Source organism: Acomys minous (genome assembly GCF_964271855.1).
Source record: "Acomys minous genome assembly, chromosome: 1".
Lineage (NCBI taxonomy): Eukaryota > Metazoa > Chordata > Mammalia > Rodentia > Muridae > Acomys > Acomys minous.
In genome coordinates this window covers 109,035,497-109,051,525 of record NC_140483.1, presented here as the reverse complement: position 1 = coordinate 109,051,525, position 16,029 = coordinate 109,035,497, and the positions used below count along the sequence as shown (strand labels likewise).

The window sequence follows — 16,029 nt, the reverse complement described above, 5'->3', positions numbered from 1 at the left end:
TGCCTATATACATGCACACCAGAAGAGGAGAGGGCGCCAGATCTCATTATAGATGGTTGGAAGCCACCATGTGGTTGCTGGGAATTGAACTCAGGACCTTTCGAAGAATAGCCAGTACTCTAAACCTCTGAGCCATCTCTCCAGCCCAACTTTTTTTTTTTTTCCGAGACAGGGTTTCTCTGTGTAGCCTTGGCTGTCCTAGACTCGTTTTGTAGACCAGGCTGGCCTCAAACTCATAGCAATCCACCTGCCCCTGCCTCCTGAGTGCTGGGATTAAAAACGTGTGTCACCATGCCCGGCTAACAACTTTAAAAAATTTGTTTAAATTTATTTATTCAGATGACAACTGTTATCCCATCAATTGTTATCCCATCACTTGTATCCTCCCATTCTTACGTCCCTCCCGCTTTCACCCTATTCCCCTCCCTTAGGTCTCTGACCGAGGGGGACCTCCTACCCCACTATATGATCATAGGCTATCAAGTCTCTTCTTGGTAGCCTGCTAGTTCTCAGCTTTTAGCGGAATGTTTTTACCTTGCTTTTACTGACTTGTGTTCTTACATCTCACTAGTTCCATCCATTTACTTTTGGTTTTAGTGTGCTTACTACATTGTGACATTGTTTGATGTACAACCGTGAGAATTCTATGAACTAGGTATCTTTGAATCTCTGGTGGTAGAAAAGCTGTGTGGGACCTGGCTCTTAGAGACTGCACAAGTAGTCAACACTGAGTATAGGAATTTCCTTTCCTTGGCCAAACTGCCTCAACATTTCAGTGTCACTGATCATGCACTTATAAAATATATTTTTAGCTGGGCGTGGTGGTGCATGCCTTTAATCCTAGCACTCGGGAGGCAGAGGTTGGCCGATCTCTGTGAATTTGAGGCCAGCCTGGTCTGCAAAAGAGAGTCCAGGACAGCCAGGACTGTTACACAGAGAAACCCTGTCTCGAAAGACCTATATAATTTGACTTTTTCTTGTATGACACAAAACATAGTTTTTATTAAAAAAAAAATAAGCCAGTGTTTTGAAATGATAAAACATCCACATTTTTGTTTTTTAAAGCTGTGCATGCATTTCACATGATCTTTCAGTTACTGTGTGTTATCATGTAACGACAATCATTTAGAAGGCCATTTGGCCTGATGAAGGATGTGGAATCACCATATAGAGAAGACATTCTATAGCTGGAAACATCATATTGTTACATTGGATGGGACAATAACTCGGGAGAAAGTATGGATAACAAACGGCATCTACAGGAAGGACTGCAGTTGTGGGGAGCAGAGTGTGGAGCGTGGAGGAGGAGGAGGTGGTGGCTGTAGAAAGCTTGGTGGGTCTTGGCAAAGAGGCTGTTACTCAGAAATGCATTCCCAAGCAGTCCAAATCTGTTTCCATCTCTGGAAGGAAAATGTCCGAAGGAGAAGCTGGCTGTTGACACACATCCTCGTCAGTAGTGTGGTTGCTACAGTAACGGAATTGCATCTCTCCACTTAAGATCGTGTGGCGATACTCTTGGCAACATTGGCTGTCCAGAAGGAGAGAGTGTGATTAAAACTTTTACGAACTGACCTATGAAAGAAATGATGCTGTGAAAATGCTTGGCATAGTGAAAAAGAACACGATGGGTCCTAAATCTTGGTGGCTACAAACCTGCCTGCTCTTGTGTACTGTGTAACAGCCTCACCTGGAGCGGGAAGCCGGCCTGGGTCCTAGTTTAAAGCTGCCACTGACTTGAGTAGCCTTTAGCAAGTGAGAATTGCTTTTCTTTGACTGGAAATAACTCAAGGTTTTTCCACCCTTCAAATTCTGTGGTTCTTCTATAAAATTCATTAAAAAAAACTTGAAAGATTATTCTTTTAATAAAGATGGAAGTTTTTAGTTGTTGTTTTCAGCGTTTGCAGTTCCAACTAGGCTAGGCTACATGAATAAGGATCTTGATAGCATTATTTAAAGCCAAGCACTGGTTTATTTGAAAACAAAGGGTTTCTTTGCAGTGTCATTTAGCTTGGCATGGCCATGAATCCAAGAATTATTCTACACCAACGAGAGAACAGTAATGCGGTTGTACTTAAATCCAGAGTGCCACAGAGCCATTCACCAGAAATGAATTGAGGGTAGCGGTCACTTCTAAATCTGCAAAAGTTCTGAAATGTACTCGTAGGACTTGTTGCAGAAATCGTAGTAAATCGGAGTTTAAAAGTGTAGTTTGGATCTCCGAAGCTGACGGAGAAACTGCTTTTGTTGTATTTGTTTGGGTAGGGCGGTTCGTGTGATGTTAAAGTGCCATGACGACCTAGGTTTTAGAATTTTTACCATTTTGAAAGATGCATTGTGACAGAGAATGGGTGTTCGATGGCCTTTACTTTTCAATGGGTGGAGTCTTACATAGGTGGCATGATTTATTTAAAAACTGTTGAAGTTGCCAGAACAACCATTTCTTTTCTATTGAAAAAATTCACTTTTATGTCAGGTGTGGTGGCACACGCGTGTAATCCCAGCACTAGAGAGGCTGAGGCAGGAGAATTGCCAGTTTGAAGGGCACACTGAGTTTCTTGGCGAGTCTGAGCTGCATAGAAAGGTCCTGTCTGAAAGAAAGAACAAGAGCACACTTAGCACGTTGGAGATTCCCCGGGCATCCCAGAGGCAAGCCACCCGGGTGCGTCTGCTCATAGTTCTCTACGTGTGCTGCTCAGAGAGTTCAGGCTTTTCTATTTTATAGTTGTTTTTGCAGTAGTTTTGCAATTGATTATAAAGTCTCTCTTTTTTTTTTTTAAATCATTTTTTGAGACAGGGTCTCTCTGTGTAGCCTTAGCTGTCCTAGACCACTTTGTAGACCAGGCTGGCCTCAGACTCACAGAGATCCACCTGCCTTTGCCTCCCGAGTGCTGGGATTAAAGGTGTGAGCCACCACGCCCGACCCGATTATAGAGTCTTAGTCAGACTAGTCAAGAGTCTACTGCTGCATTATCATCGTAGCCCCCCTCTGTTTTCAGTGCTCCTTCCCCCCTCAGACAGGGTTTCCCTGTGTAGCTTTGGCTCTCTTGGACTCATTTTATAGATCAGGCTGGTCTTGAACTCACAGATATCATTTTTATTTTTTAAATTTTGAAGCAAGGTCTCCTATAGCCCAAGCTGGCCTCAAACTAAATATGACTCCTGAAGATAAACTCCTGATTCTCCTGCCTCCACTTGGGAAGAACTGAGATTGAGATTATCCAGCACCAACTGGGGGTGGTGGCACACACCTGTAATCCCAGCACTCTGGGAGGCAGAGGCAGGCCAATCTCTGTGAGTTCAAAGCCAGCCTGGTCTACAGAGAGAGTCCAGGAGAGCCAAGGCTACACACAGAGAAACCCCGTCTCAAAAAAAAAAAGGGGGGGGGGAGGGAGGGGGAGGGAAGATTATCCAGCATCACGTGCCGCTTCATGTTCAGTGTTAAAAAGGACAGGAAAAATGAAAAACAGGTTGCAAAACATGAACTTAAGTAGTGAGTGGTGGTTATGAGTCATTAGCACTTATTTCACAAGCATGCACAGACTTAAGAAGGACCTACCAACATGCGGCTCTCTTAAAAGGCCAGCTTTCTGACCCTTAAAGAAAAAGATGGCTCAGCCAGGCGTGGTGGCACACGCCTGTAATCCTAGCACTTGAGAGGCAGAGGCAGACAGATTGCTGTGAGTTCAAGGCCAGACTGGTTCTTCAGAGCAAGTTCGAGGACAGCCAAGGTAACATAGAGAAACCCTGTCTCAAAAAACAAAAAAACAAACAAAAAGAAAAAGAAAAGAAAAGAAAAAAGATGGCTCCCAGCACTCAGGAGGCAGATCTCTGTGAGTTCGAGGTCCGCCTGGTCTAGAAAGCAAGTCCAGGACAGCCAAGGCTACACAGAGAAACCCTGTCTTGAAAACCAAAACAAAAAACAAAAAACAACAACAAAAAAAAAAAAAAAAGAAAAGAAAGAACGAGAAAATAAGAAAAAGATGGCATATACTGTTGTACAAAGAAACCGGTTCCCAGATTTGTTTTTTTTTTTTTTTTTTGTTGTTGTTGTTGTTGTTGTTGTTATGGTTAACTTTCTGTTTCATGTCTATTGTGTATCTGTGTCTGCATGTGAAGAGGGTGTTGGATCTTGGTAGCTGGAGTGACAGGTGATTGTGTGACCTCTGATCAACCAGCTGTGTACCAAACTGAGGTTCTCTGAAAGAGCAGTGAGTGCCCTTAACCACGGTGCCATCAGTCCAGTCCCAAGACATCATATGGCTACAAAAAGCTGAAGACCTCAAGTCTTATATATAAAATGACATGGCATCTACATACATCCTTTTATACACTTTATTTACTTATTTATTACTGACCATGTCTCGGGTATTGCAGACTAGCCTAAACTCACCGTCTTGCCAAGGATCAAATTGACTTTATGCTTCTTTTCTCTTTACTTTCCAAGGGCTGGGATTACATGCTTGTACTACCACACCTGGCTTTCGGAAATGCCAGGGACTGAACCAGCACCCTTGTTTTTGCTAGACAAGTGCTCTGAGAAAGACCCATAGCCCCTCCCACATACTTTAAATCAGCTCTGCATCGTTTATTTATATTATCTAATGCATCCACACATGAAACAGTTAATGCTGCATTACTTAGGGACTGATGACAAGTATGTAAAGTCGGTACACACTCAGTACAATCATTTATTCATCCGTGATAGGTTGAATTGTAGTCTGCAAATGAGATATTAAAATGACCAAAGATACAGGCTCCAACAGGGCGCGTCTATGTGTGTCGCTTCGTTTGAATGGATTCAGCATAGTGCTTGGAAGTGTTTTCAGACCTTCCTCAGGTGCCCCCCCCCAGGAAGGGGTTATGCACATGTGTGCTGGAGGCAAAGCCTCAACTTGTATGATAAGCATACACACTTCCTCTGAGCTTCTTAACCCTCTGATTTCAACTTTGATGCTTCTGTCTATAATCAAAGAATGCATCTTTGAGGGTTATCGAGGGCTCAGTGAGTGAAGGCACTTGGCCACCAAGCCTGATAACCTGAGTTTGATCCCCGGAAGGGATAGTAGAAAGAAGGAAGCAATTATTGAAAGTTGTCCTCTGACCTCCACTTACACTAGGTACTCATGAGTGTCCACACACATACACACACACACATGTACACACATGTCACACACACATGTACACACATGTGTGCATGTACCCCAAATAAATACAATGTAATGCAGTTTTTTTTTTAAAAAAAAAAAAGAGTGAGTCTTAGGACAGTGCCACTTAAAAGAACCTTTATCTAAACATTGGTGTAGTCATATGTAAACCCAAAACATGTTCTTTTACGATGTAAATGCTGTAAGATGGTGACACAGTAGCATAAATGTCACTGGCAGGAGGTGCCATGTATGAGTGTGGCAGCTTGGATCATGATTTATAATCTACTTTTAGCATTCTTGAGAGATTGTCCTTAGCGGTAATTAGGAGCGGGGGTCTGCACTTGCCAAGATTTTAGTTGCACGATGGCCCCACCCATCTCCCATTAAGTTTACTCACCTATAGAACAGAAACGGTGATGTGACATGCTACACAGGGGTGTTAAGTTTAAGGTTAAGAGTATTTGGAAAGCACTTGGCACAGTGCTATGACATGGTAAGTGTTCAGTAAATCCCAATGTCCTTGGTTTGTGTGTGTGTGTTTTTTAGTGTGTATGTGGGTTTAGCTGTGTTGTGGGTGCCATTTTACATGCTTGTGAAAGCCAGAAGACACCTTGGGTGTTGCTCCTCAGAACCACCCACCTTTGTATGTGGGGGAGAGGTATTTTCAGATGTGATTGTATGTATGAATGCATATGTATGTGCAGGAACAAGCAGAAGACAGAGATCAACCTTGGCCACTGTTCCCACAGGAATAGTGGAATATTCCCATACCCATCTTTATTTGAGGCAAGGTCTCTCACTAGGTCTTGATGATTGGGTGAGGCTGTGTGTCAGCCAGCCCCAGAGATCCTGCCATCCACTCCCAATGCTGGACTTACAAGCACGTGTCACTTTGACTAGACGTGAGCAAATATGTAGCTGCCACCTTTTTATTATTTAATCTTATTTTATTTATTTAGGAAGTATCTTGGAACTCAGCAAGTAGGCTGGGATAGGCTCTACCCATTTTTCCGCAGTGCTGAGGTTACAAGTGTGCACCACAATGCTGGCCTCTGAATTATTTTAAACTAGGTTCTGGAAATTAAACTCAGGACCCCCTGCTTTCTAGGTAAACAACTTACTGAAAATTATCTTCCTATCCTTCTCTCTGTCTCTCTCTCTTTCTCTCTCTCTGTCTTTGTCTCTCACTGTGTCTCTGTCTCTCTCTGTCTCTGTCTGTCTCTCTGTCTCTGTGTCTCTCTCTGTCTCAGTCTCTGTGTCTGTCTTTGTTTCTCTGTCTCTGTCTCTCTCTGTGTGTCTGTCTGTCTGTGTCTCTCTCTATGTCTGTCTCTGTGTGTCTGTGTGTGTGTGTGTGTGTGTTTCCATGCTGGGTATTGAATGCAGGGCCCTGTCAGTGTTCATCAAACCCTGTCGCTCTGAGCCTTACCTCCAGACTCCCATGTTCTTTGATTGTCACAGCACAACACATGGAGTACAGTAAACTCAAACATGCTTGGTAGACTCCCCCCCCCCCCCCACCTTAGAATACAAGCTAAAGGGGGGGGGGGGGGGGGAATAGTTTTCCACAGTACTCCGAGTTCCAGTGGAGACTAATCTTCTTAAAGCCCTATAGTAATTGCATGCCTACCTTTGTTTGTTCAAGTTGAAAGTCTTCAGCATACCTCACCTACTTAAGCTAATCTGAGCAGCCCTTCTGCAAAGTCCATCTGTGCTATTAGGCCAGTTTACTTCATAGGTAGAATGAGCAGGGAGTGGAGGTTGCTTACAACAGGCTCTGACTTCCCACAGAGAGGCTGGAGGATCAAAAATGTGGGCTTTAACATTGCATTTTGGTGCAATAAGTGTAAGCATTGTATCTATGAGGTACTTATTGAGTGCTAACTGCGGACAGCACTACATCAGTGAATGGGGCTCTGATCATAACGGAAATCAGCCTACCTCTGTCTCACAGGACTTTTCATGGAATTGTGCCCACGCGTGTGTGCCGACCCTTGCCTATGCATATTTGTTCAAATGTGTGGGGCACACCTGTGTGAAGAAGCCCTGTTGACATTGGTGTCTTCCTTGGTCAAGCTCCGCCCTATTTAGACATGGCCTCTTGCTGCATCTGGAGCTCAGCAGCTGAACCCTGAGCTCACTATTTGACCTAGCAACAGCAAATGCCTTAGGCACGGAGCTATTTCCCTAGCCTGGTTTTCCCCTTATTTTGAGGGCAGATAAACAGTTATAATTCGGGATTAAAAGTGCCGGGAAGTGCCCATAGCAAGGAGCCCATAGCAAGACTACTTACCCCAAACTGTGGGACCAAGGCAGCTTCTCAGGGTTTTTTTGTTTTATTTTGTTTTGGTTTGGTTTGGTTTTGATATTTAGTTTGCTACCAGTTGTCAGGAAGGAAGGACCCGCATGTGCAAAAGTCTAATGAGAGGGGGGCGCTGGGATCTTCAAGAAAGCCAAAGACCAGGCTAACACAGAGAGACCCTGTCTTGAAAAACAAAAACAAAAACAAAAGCCAAAGGACTGCCCTTCTCTCTCTCCCTCTCTTATATTTAAAACTGTGTTTTCAGTCGAGGGTTATAGGCAGTTGTGAGCTGCACCATGTGGGTGTTGGGAACCAGACTCAGGTCCTCTTCAAGAGCGCTACAAGCAACTGGCTGTTGAGCCGTCTATCTGTGCTAGGTGCCAGGTACAGGAAGCATCTCAGGGTATTTCTCCTGTGAGGGATGCATTTGTTTTCACATCACCCACATGGGTTCATTCTTTACTTTCATGCAAAGTTTATGTGACAAAAATTCAGAAGAAGGAAATGAGCTTGGGTTGGTTCACCAATTGTTCTGTTTTATTTCTAGCTATGTGATAATGTTTTACATTTAAAATCTAAATGTATGCAATTTTCATGCACATAAAATTCAGGAATAAGCGATCATGGGATGATCGCCGAAGTTTGCTGGCAGCCTCCGCCTTGCGCTTCCTGGGCCTCATTGCTGATGAAGCAGAGTCCTTCGTCTCTTTCCCTCACTTCATCTCTAACCCTGACTGCAGCTTGAACTTGGGCCTCCTTGCCCTACCTTTAGCATACATACCTTTTGTCTTTCTGTCTTGAGCCTTTACCCATCTACCTTTCACCTGCAATGTCTGTCTTTCCTCTCACCACCTATCAAATACAAGTGTTTGAAAGTGCTGTTCAGATCCTTTCTATGACGTCTAGACCTTTCTAACCATACATTTTGCTCCTCCAGCTCCCTACTCTGTATCCTTCTGATGAAATAGGATAGTCTTTTGCAGTGTTTTTAAAAATACAGATCACAGCCTGGTGCGTTGGTGCATGCCTGTAATCCCAGCACTCAGGAGGCAGATGTAGGCAGATCTCTGTGAGTTCGAGACCAGCCTGGTCTACAAAGTGAGTCCAGGATAGCCAAGGCTACACATAGAACCTTGTCTCAAAACAAAACAGAAAGGTGTAATCTCGTCATAGGACTGTCTCACTGTGTACAATGTGATTACTTGTGTTACTATGGGTCTTAACCAAGACAATTGAGACACACTTGTAGTGCAGTGAGGACCAGGACTACGTGTTTAGGGACAAAGACTCGTCACTGAGCCTGTCCATGTCATATCACATCTAGGGAGCTACTCATTCATTCCAAGTGTTGCTTTTCTTTGAATTTATCTAAGTCTTTCTAAATGGTTCTAGGTGGATCTCTGTTAGACCGAGGCCAGCCTGGTCTACAAAGCGGGTCTTAGGCCGGGCGTGGTGGCCCACGCCTTTAATCCCAGCACTCGGGAGGCAGAGGCAGGCGGATCGCTGTGAGTTCGAGGCCAGCCTGGTCTACAAAGTGTGTCCAGGACAGCCAAGGCTACACAGAGAAACCCTGTCTCGAAAAACAAAAACAAAAACAAAACAAAAAACAAACAAACAAACAAAGCGAGTCTTAGACATCAAGGGCTCTGTCACACAGAGAAACCATGTCTTTAAAAAATCCAAAAAGGGTTGTGTGTGTCTGAACACAGTTCTAGACCTGTCATGCCATCCCCCACATGGTCAAGGCTAGCCAGTTGAAGTTCTCTTTCTCCTTAGGAAAGTCTTCTCTGGGAATATCCATCTTCCAGGACCTGTATGGGGTGCTGCCCTTGCGTTGTCGTCCTGGAAACCCTCAGCTTCTTACCTGTGCTCCTTTGGCTCATTCAGTTATTCTGGGTTGGACACAGATTCTAACAGCTTCCTCAGAAAGTATGCATGGAGTGAGTGTTTTCTATGTTCATACTGGCGAGGAAGTGCTGGGCAAATGCTCTACTTCTGAGGTCTACCCCTGGCTTGTTAGCTGTAGGTTAGCTGAAAATGCCCATTTCCTCTCTTCACACCAAGTGTGATAAGTCTGTCTGGTTACAGAACTCTGGTTGAGAATTATTTCCTTCAGACTTTGAAAACCACGGCTCCACTGTTCTTCAGTTCCCAGTAATGCATTAAGAAGTCATACCATCCTTATTTCTCAACGTTTGCGTGGGACTGAATTCTTCGGGTGTGGGGACTTTTAAGCTCCGTTTTATACTTTCTATTCTGAACTTTTACACTGAGATTTTTCTATTTTATGATGAAGAGCATTTTTTTGCCTTTATGCTGGAATGTATGTTGTTCTTTTCTTGGATTTTTTTTTTGACAATTTTATACTTGCTATTTGGTTATTTTACTAGACAAGTACCTTTCTTTCCATTATTCATGTTAGAGGTTTTGCATTAGTCCTGCAATTTCCTTTACTGTGTTTTCCCCTGTTGTCCCATCTCTTGGTATTTTTGTTCTGTTTCCTACAAGACTTCCACACCTTCACCTTCCACATTTTCTGCTTTTTCTTCAACTCCATCATTAGTTTCTAAGAGTTGCTGTTCTCGATACTTTTATTATTTCATTTGTAAGCCTCTTCTTCTTGTTTCTTGAATGTGTCTTTTATTTCTTCCAAACTTTTTTTGTTCTTTATTTGTTTGGCATTTTAATATCATTTGGTAGAAATGTTTCCTACTTTATAATTTTGGCCATAATTAACAATGGTGTATCCTTTTTTTCATAATTTCAACAATTATTATTATTTTTATTTTTTTCCGCTTATTAATTTAATCTCTTTACAGCCTGATCCCAGCCACCTTCTTTCTCTCCTCCCAGTCCTGCTCTCACACCCTTTCTCCCCATCACCTCCTCTCCTTTTTCTCAGAATAGGGGAGGTCCCCAAGGGATATCAACCCACCCAGGTACCTCAAGTCACAGCAGAACTAAGTGCATCTTCTCCCACTGGGGCCTAACAACACAGCCCAGGTAGGGAGAAGGGATCCAGTGGCAGGTAACAGTCAGAGACAGCCCTACTCCCATTGTCAGGGGACCCACAGGTTGACCACAATGCACCTGCCACATAGGTGTAGGGAGTCTGGGTGTCCCTCTATCCTGCCTCCTTGTGTATGTGTGTATGTGTGTGCACCGTGGGCATTCCTGGTGCCCACAGAGGTCACTGGAGGGTTCGAGTCCACTGAGACTGCGGTTGCGGATGGTTTAAGTCACCATGTGGATACTGGAAGTGGAACCCAAGTCCTCTGTAAGCCCAACAAGTGGTTTTATTGCCAAATGACCTGCAGCTCCACGTTGTTTTCTATTTTTATTCTGGTTTGCTTATTTCATTTGTTGTTAGTGATTTGGTTCTTTGTGTTGGTTTTCCTCAAGTGCCTGGGTGCTCTGCTTAAGAATGAGAGTCTAAAAGAGTGATTTGAAAACTGAGTAAAGGCTGGGTGTGGTGGGTGGCACACACCTTTAATCCCAGCACTTGGGAGGCAGAGGCAGGCGGATCGCTGTGAGTTGGAGGCCAGCCTGGTCTACAGAGTGAGTCCAGGACAGCCAGGGTGACACTGAAAAACAAAACAAAACAAACTTTCAGTGGAAAAAAAATGGGAATGTGGAAACTAACTAGCCAACCAGCACTGATGTGTTTATGAAGATGAAGTCTTTGTGGGATACTCATCCATAGGCCAAACGGCATAGAGAGAACCTCACATAGATGTAACTTCCAGATGAGCAAAGTTTGTTTGTGTCCCAGTGGCTTACAGGTGTGAGCCACATGCCTTACTTTACATGTACTAGCTTTGACTCAGCAGAATAAACATCAGAAAAAAGGCACTGCGTTTGATATTTTGCATATAATGAAGAGTGAAGGCAGGTGCTGAGGACTGTGGGAGTCATACCTCCCTTGGGTTCTCTGAGGAAAGCCTCATGTATCCTGACAGATGGGGAAAGTGAAACATCAGATAATTGGCTCAAACTCATGTCCTTAGCAAGTAAATCCCATTTTAGGAACAGAGGCCAGACCTGACCAACACCGAGGCTTGTGTCCTGTCTGTGTGCTGTGCTGCAAAGCACACTGTTGTGTCCTATCTGTGTGCTGTGTGCTCTGCTGGAAGCAGACTGCTGGCTTGCTTTGTTTCTCTGTTGAGACAGGGTCTTCCTACACAACCCAGACTGGCCCAGAACTTCCCATGCCTCCTCAGTCTCTCCAATATTGAGATTTCAGGCCTATGTCACCATGCCTGTCCTGTGTTCACTTTTAATAAAGAATCTAAACAGATTAAAAATAAGTTTCTAAGTGGCTAAAGGTTCAACACATGAAGGGATGTTCTGGTTTTATGTTGAAATAGACATGAGAAGGTCATGAGGCCAGCCACACACCGTACCATTCTTAAATAACAAACATGGTGTCACTTCAGCTCTTGTTTCTCCCAAGTCTGTCCCTGGGCTTTCTAAAACAGGTACTCTGCTATGCACTAAAAAAGTTGAAGCTGCTTATACAAACAGTGTCTTTGTTTTTGGTTGGTTGGTTTTTGTTGTTGTTGTGGTTGTGCTGTTTTTTGTTTTTTTTTTTACCAGGCTGGCCTCGCTCGAACTCACAGAGATCTGCCTGCCTCTGCCTCCCCAGTGCTGGGATTAAAGGCGTGCGCCACCACTGCCACCGGGCTTCAAAGATTGTCTTTTATTTCTAAGTAATTCCTTTGTACAAAATCTTATAGACATTACTGAGATTGAAAACTACGGTCGCGTGCTCAAAAAGAAAAAAAATTAAATGGGGTTAGGAAAGCAGTCTATTTTTAAAACAGGCACCACACCTTAGTGTCACGAGAACTCAAAGTACACACAGTGCTACACCCAGCATGCTTGGAACAGAATCGTCCCCCTGTCTCACAGCTCTCAGCATTTGAGTTAGCCAGGGAGAGAGCAACAGGCACCGGCTCGTCAAAATCTCACACCTGGGAGACTAAAGCAGGAGGATTGCTGTGAGTTCAAAGCCAGCCAGAACTAAAAAGTGGGACTTTGTCTCAAAGAATAATTTTTTTAAAAAAAGAACCAACCAAACAAAATCTACCAGTAAAAAGAGTTACATGATCTTGTAAGTCTTAGAAAATTTAATTTGGAAATAGTTTTCATAAATTTGAAAAATACCACCACTGAACTAATGTTTACTTATGCTGAGAGATTTCTAGAGAATTGGTTCTTGTTTGTTCTGAATTAGCAACCTACAGAAAAACAATCCTGAGTTACTGGAAGGAAATTCTGAATTTCTGGATAATTTGTTTGCTAAGTTGCGGGGACTTTGGGTGTCATTGAGGGGAATTTATTATGAGCGTGTCGTGGTTTGATGGATTCTTCCTGCTTATGGTAATGCATTGTCAATATGCCTGTCCATACCGGGCTCTGTGTATTCCCTGCCGTTACGGTAGCACCATGACAGGAAGCAGGGACCTGCTGCTCACTCTCGGGCAGGAGAGGGACCCATAGGAGCAGCCCAGTGGCACTCTGGCTTGTATTTACTCCCATCAGCACCAATCCTGAGATCAATAAGCTCTGACATGCAGAAGGAGCATGCTCATCAATTTTAATTTTGAAAATTGCCCATGGACTATTGTCATCAATTTGTCTGGATCGCTTTTACAAAGACAGTAGACTCATCAATTTGAAACATGTCATGTCAGTGTTGGCCATCAGGGACTTCTGAGTCTCCACTAAATTATTTCTTGAGAAACTCACTAGGCATTCTAATTTTCTTTACAGAAGAAGATGGTGAAGAAGATATGAGTGGCATAAGATATGGGTTCATTTGCTATTCTTCAGAAAGTAATTCTATTGTGTGCCTTTGCAGAACACTACCTTTGGTCGCCATATGGCAAGATAAACAAAAACGGCCTTGTTTCATCATAGAAGAATTAAGAGTTTCTTGCATCTGGAATACTGATATTCTAAACTAGTGGTAAATTTTATGTAAGTCTATTGTTACATGGCTCTTATTTATTTATTTATATTATTATTATTATTATTATTATTATTATTATTATTATTATTATTTTGGTTTTTCGAGATAGGGTTTTTCTGTGTAGCCTTGGCTGTCCTAGCCTTGCTTTGTAGACCAGGCTGGCCTCGAACACAGCAATTTGCCTGCTACTGCCTGCCGAGTGCTAGGATTAAAGGCGTGCACAACCACACCCGACCTTTTTTTTTTTTTTTTAGTTTTTAATTGTGTGTGTGTGAGTGAGTGTGAATGTGTGCATGTGTGTGTGTGTGTGTGTGCTGAAGGAGGGAGAAGAGGGTGTTGGAATCTTTGGAACCAGAATTACAGGCTATTATTACCAAGCATCCTGACTTGGTTGCTGGGAGCTGAACTCCAGTCTTCTGGAAGAGGAGGAAGTGCTCGTAATCCCAGAGCCCTCTCTCCTGTGGCTTCTTCTATTGATACCTATTTTATGCAATTAAAGTCCCCACTTACACTTTTTAAGGGGAAAGTTTTAATATATAGCAGACTTAGATTTGTATTGTTTAAAATGTGTTTTTGGCTTTTGTTTTGTTTCTAGACAGGGTCTTACCATTGTAGCTCTGACTAGCCTGGAACTCACTTTGTAGGCCAGGCTAGCCCTGAACTCAGAGGTTTACTTGTCTCTGCTTCTTGAATGCTGGGGTTAAAGGGGCATACCACAATACCCAGTGGTTTTAAAGATGTTTTCAAGGTCACGTTTTAAAAACTCTTATAAACAAAACGACAAAGGACATTCACAGCAAATATATATGGTAAAACGCTCATCTACCCACAGTTTGAGATAATATGACCAGTATGTTCGAATCCCATGTACTTTACATGTTGACTTGGTTTAGGGTTCCAGCATAAGCAACTGGCCTAGCAGTTTTACTATTGTGTTTATCAAGGCATAAGAATCAGAAGTCAGGAGCGCTTACTGGTAAAACAAACAAACAAACAAACAAACAAACAAACAAACAAAACCCAGCAGTAATACAGCTGTATATAAAGAAAAGAGCCAGGCAGTGGTGGCACATGCCTTTAATCCCAGCACTCTGGGAGGCAGAGACAGGTGGGTTGCTGTGAATTCGAGGCCAGCCTGGTCTACAAAGCGAGTCCAGGACAGCCAAGGCTACACAGAGAAACCCTGTCTCGAAAAACCAAAAAAAAAAAAAGAAAAAAAAAGAAAAGAATGCCAAGATTGGTAGTATACACGTTTCATATACATGTGCGTGTACACACACACACACATACACACACACACACACACACACACACACACACACACACACACTGTCAGCCTTGCAATTGCTACTTGTTTCTGGTGCTTTCTTTTGTATATGTGTGAAGATATTTTGCAAGTAAACCTTAGGTCCATTTCTATTATAATACCATCCTTTCTGAAAAAAAAAAAACTAGTTTATTACACTAGTTTGTATAATGGTTGTGCATCTGAATTTCTGCGCTTTGTTCCTGTATCAATTATTTTTCTCCCCTATCTGGGCCACACATCACTTTGTTTAAGTGTTAGTGATACAATAAGACACCTTAAAGACCTTAGAGTTCAGTGTGCAAGAGGACTATGTGAACAAGCAATTCGCAGGCACTTGCCTTTGTTATACATTGGTCACAGTTACTTAGTCTTAGGAAATGAGAGGAGACACTCTGTTCCTGGTGTATTAAAAATAACACCATTCTTTTAATTTTAAAAATTACTAAATAAATTAAGTACTTTACATGTTGACTTTCAAGAACATAATATTTTCTGTACCTATATTTTCTGAATATAAGAGAAAAAGAAAATTTCTTGTTTGGATTTCATAGGGGAAAAAAGAACTGCTTTTCTCATTACTTTAAATACTTTTTTTTTCCAAGACAGGGTTTCTCTGTGTAGCCTTTGCTGTCCTGGACTCACTTTGTAGACCAGGATGGCCTCAAACTCACAAAGATCCCCCTGTTTCTGCCTCCTGAGTGCTGGGATTAAAGGCATGAGTCACCACTGTCCAGTGCCTTGAATACTTTTTTGTTCATTGGTTTGTTTTTTTGAGACAGGGTTTTACTATGTAGCCCTACCTGACTTGAAACTCTCTATGTAGACTAGGCTAGCTTTAAACTCACAGGAATGCCCCTGTCTCTACTTCCTGAGTGCTGAAATTAAAGGCACGCACCACTATACCTGGCTCTTAAATAATTTTTTTAAATGTATAATGAGTTAACTGTTCTGGAAACTTCTTACTCAGAAAGTATTTAGCAGTCTTTGATCATATCATGTGATTACTTTACGAAACCATAAGTATGTCATTACATTTAGAATTACGCCAAATAATGCATGAGATGGTTACTTGAATTTATCTATATTAATGTACTTAAGAAAAAGGATATTTGTTTGTTTGATTGATATAGGTTCTTGTAGGGACAATTTTGGAATTTTGATTTCTCTAAAAACATAGAAATATTATAAGAAAGTGGTTTTGTTTTAATCCTAGGTGTGGGGCTGTGGGGCTGCTTCAGACTGTCCGCAGCAGCTGACTGTGATTTGCTTCGTGCTCTAGCAGAGGTGTGGTTTTGCCAGC

General features: G+C 42.6%; 1 protein-coding gene across 2 annotated transcripts in view; it reads left to right on the top strand.

The window, feature by feature from the left end:
- The window catches only part of LOC311592542 (serine/threonine-protein kinase Sgk3), a 112,756-nt gene that overhangs the window by 16,341 nt on the left and 80,386 nt on the right, over window positions 1-16,029 (top strand). The window contains exon 2 of one of the 2 annotated variants that reach the window (XM_084773078.1): window positions 13,310-13,428. The exons of the other annotated variant lie outside the window; for it this stretch is intronic. The gene's annotated coding sequence lies outside the window, so the exon portion shown is untranslated. The remainder of the gene's footprint in view (window positions 1-13,309; window positions 13,429-16,029) is intronic. 2 annotated transcript variants of the gene reach the window in all.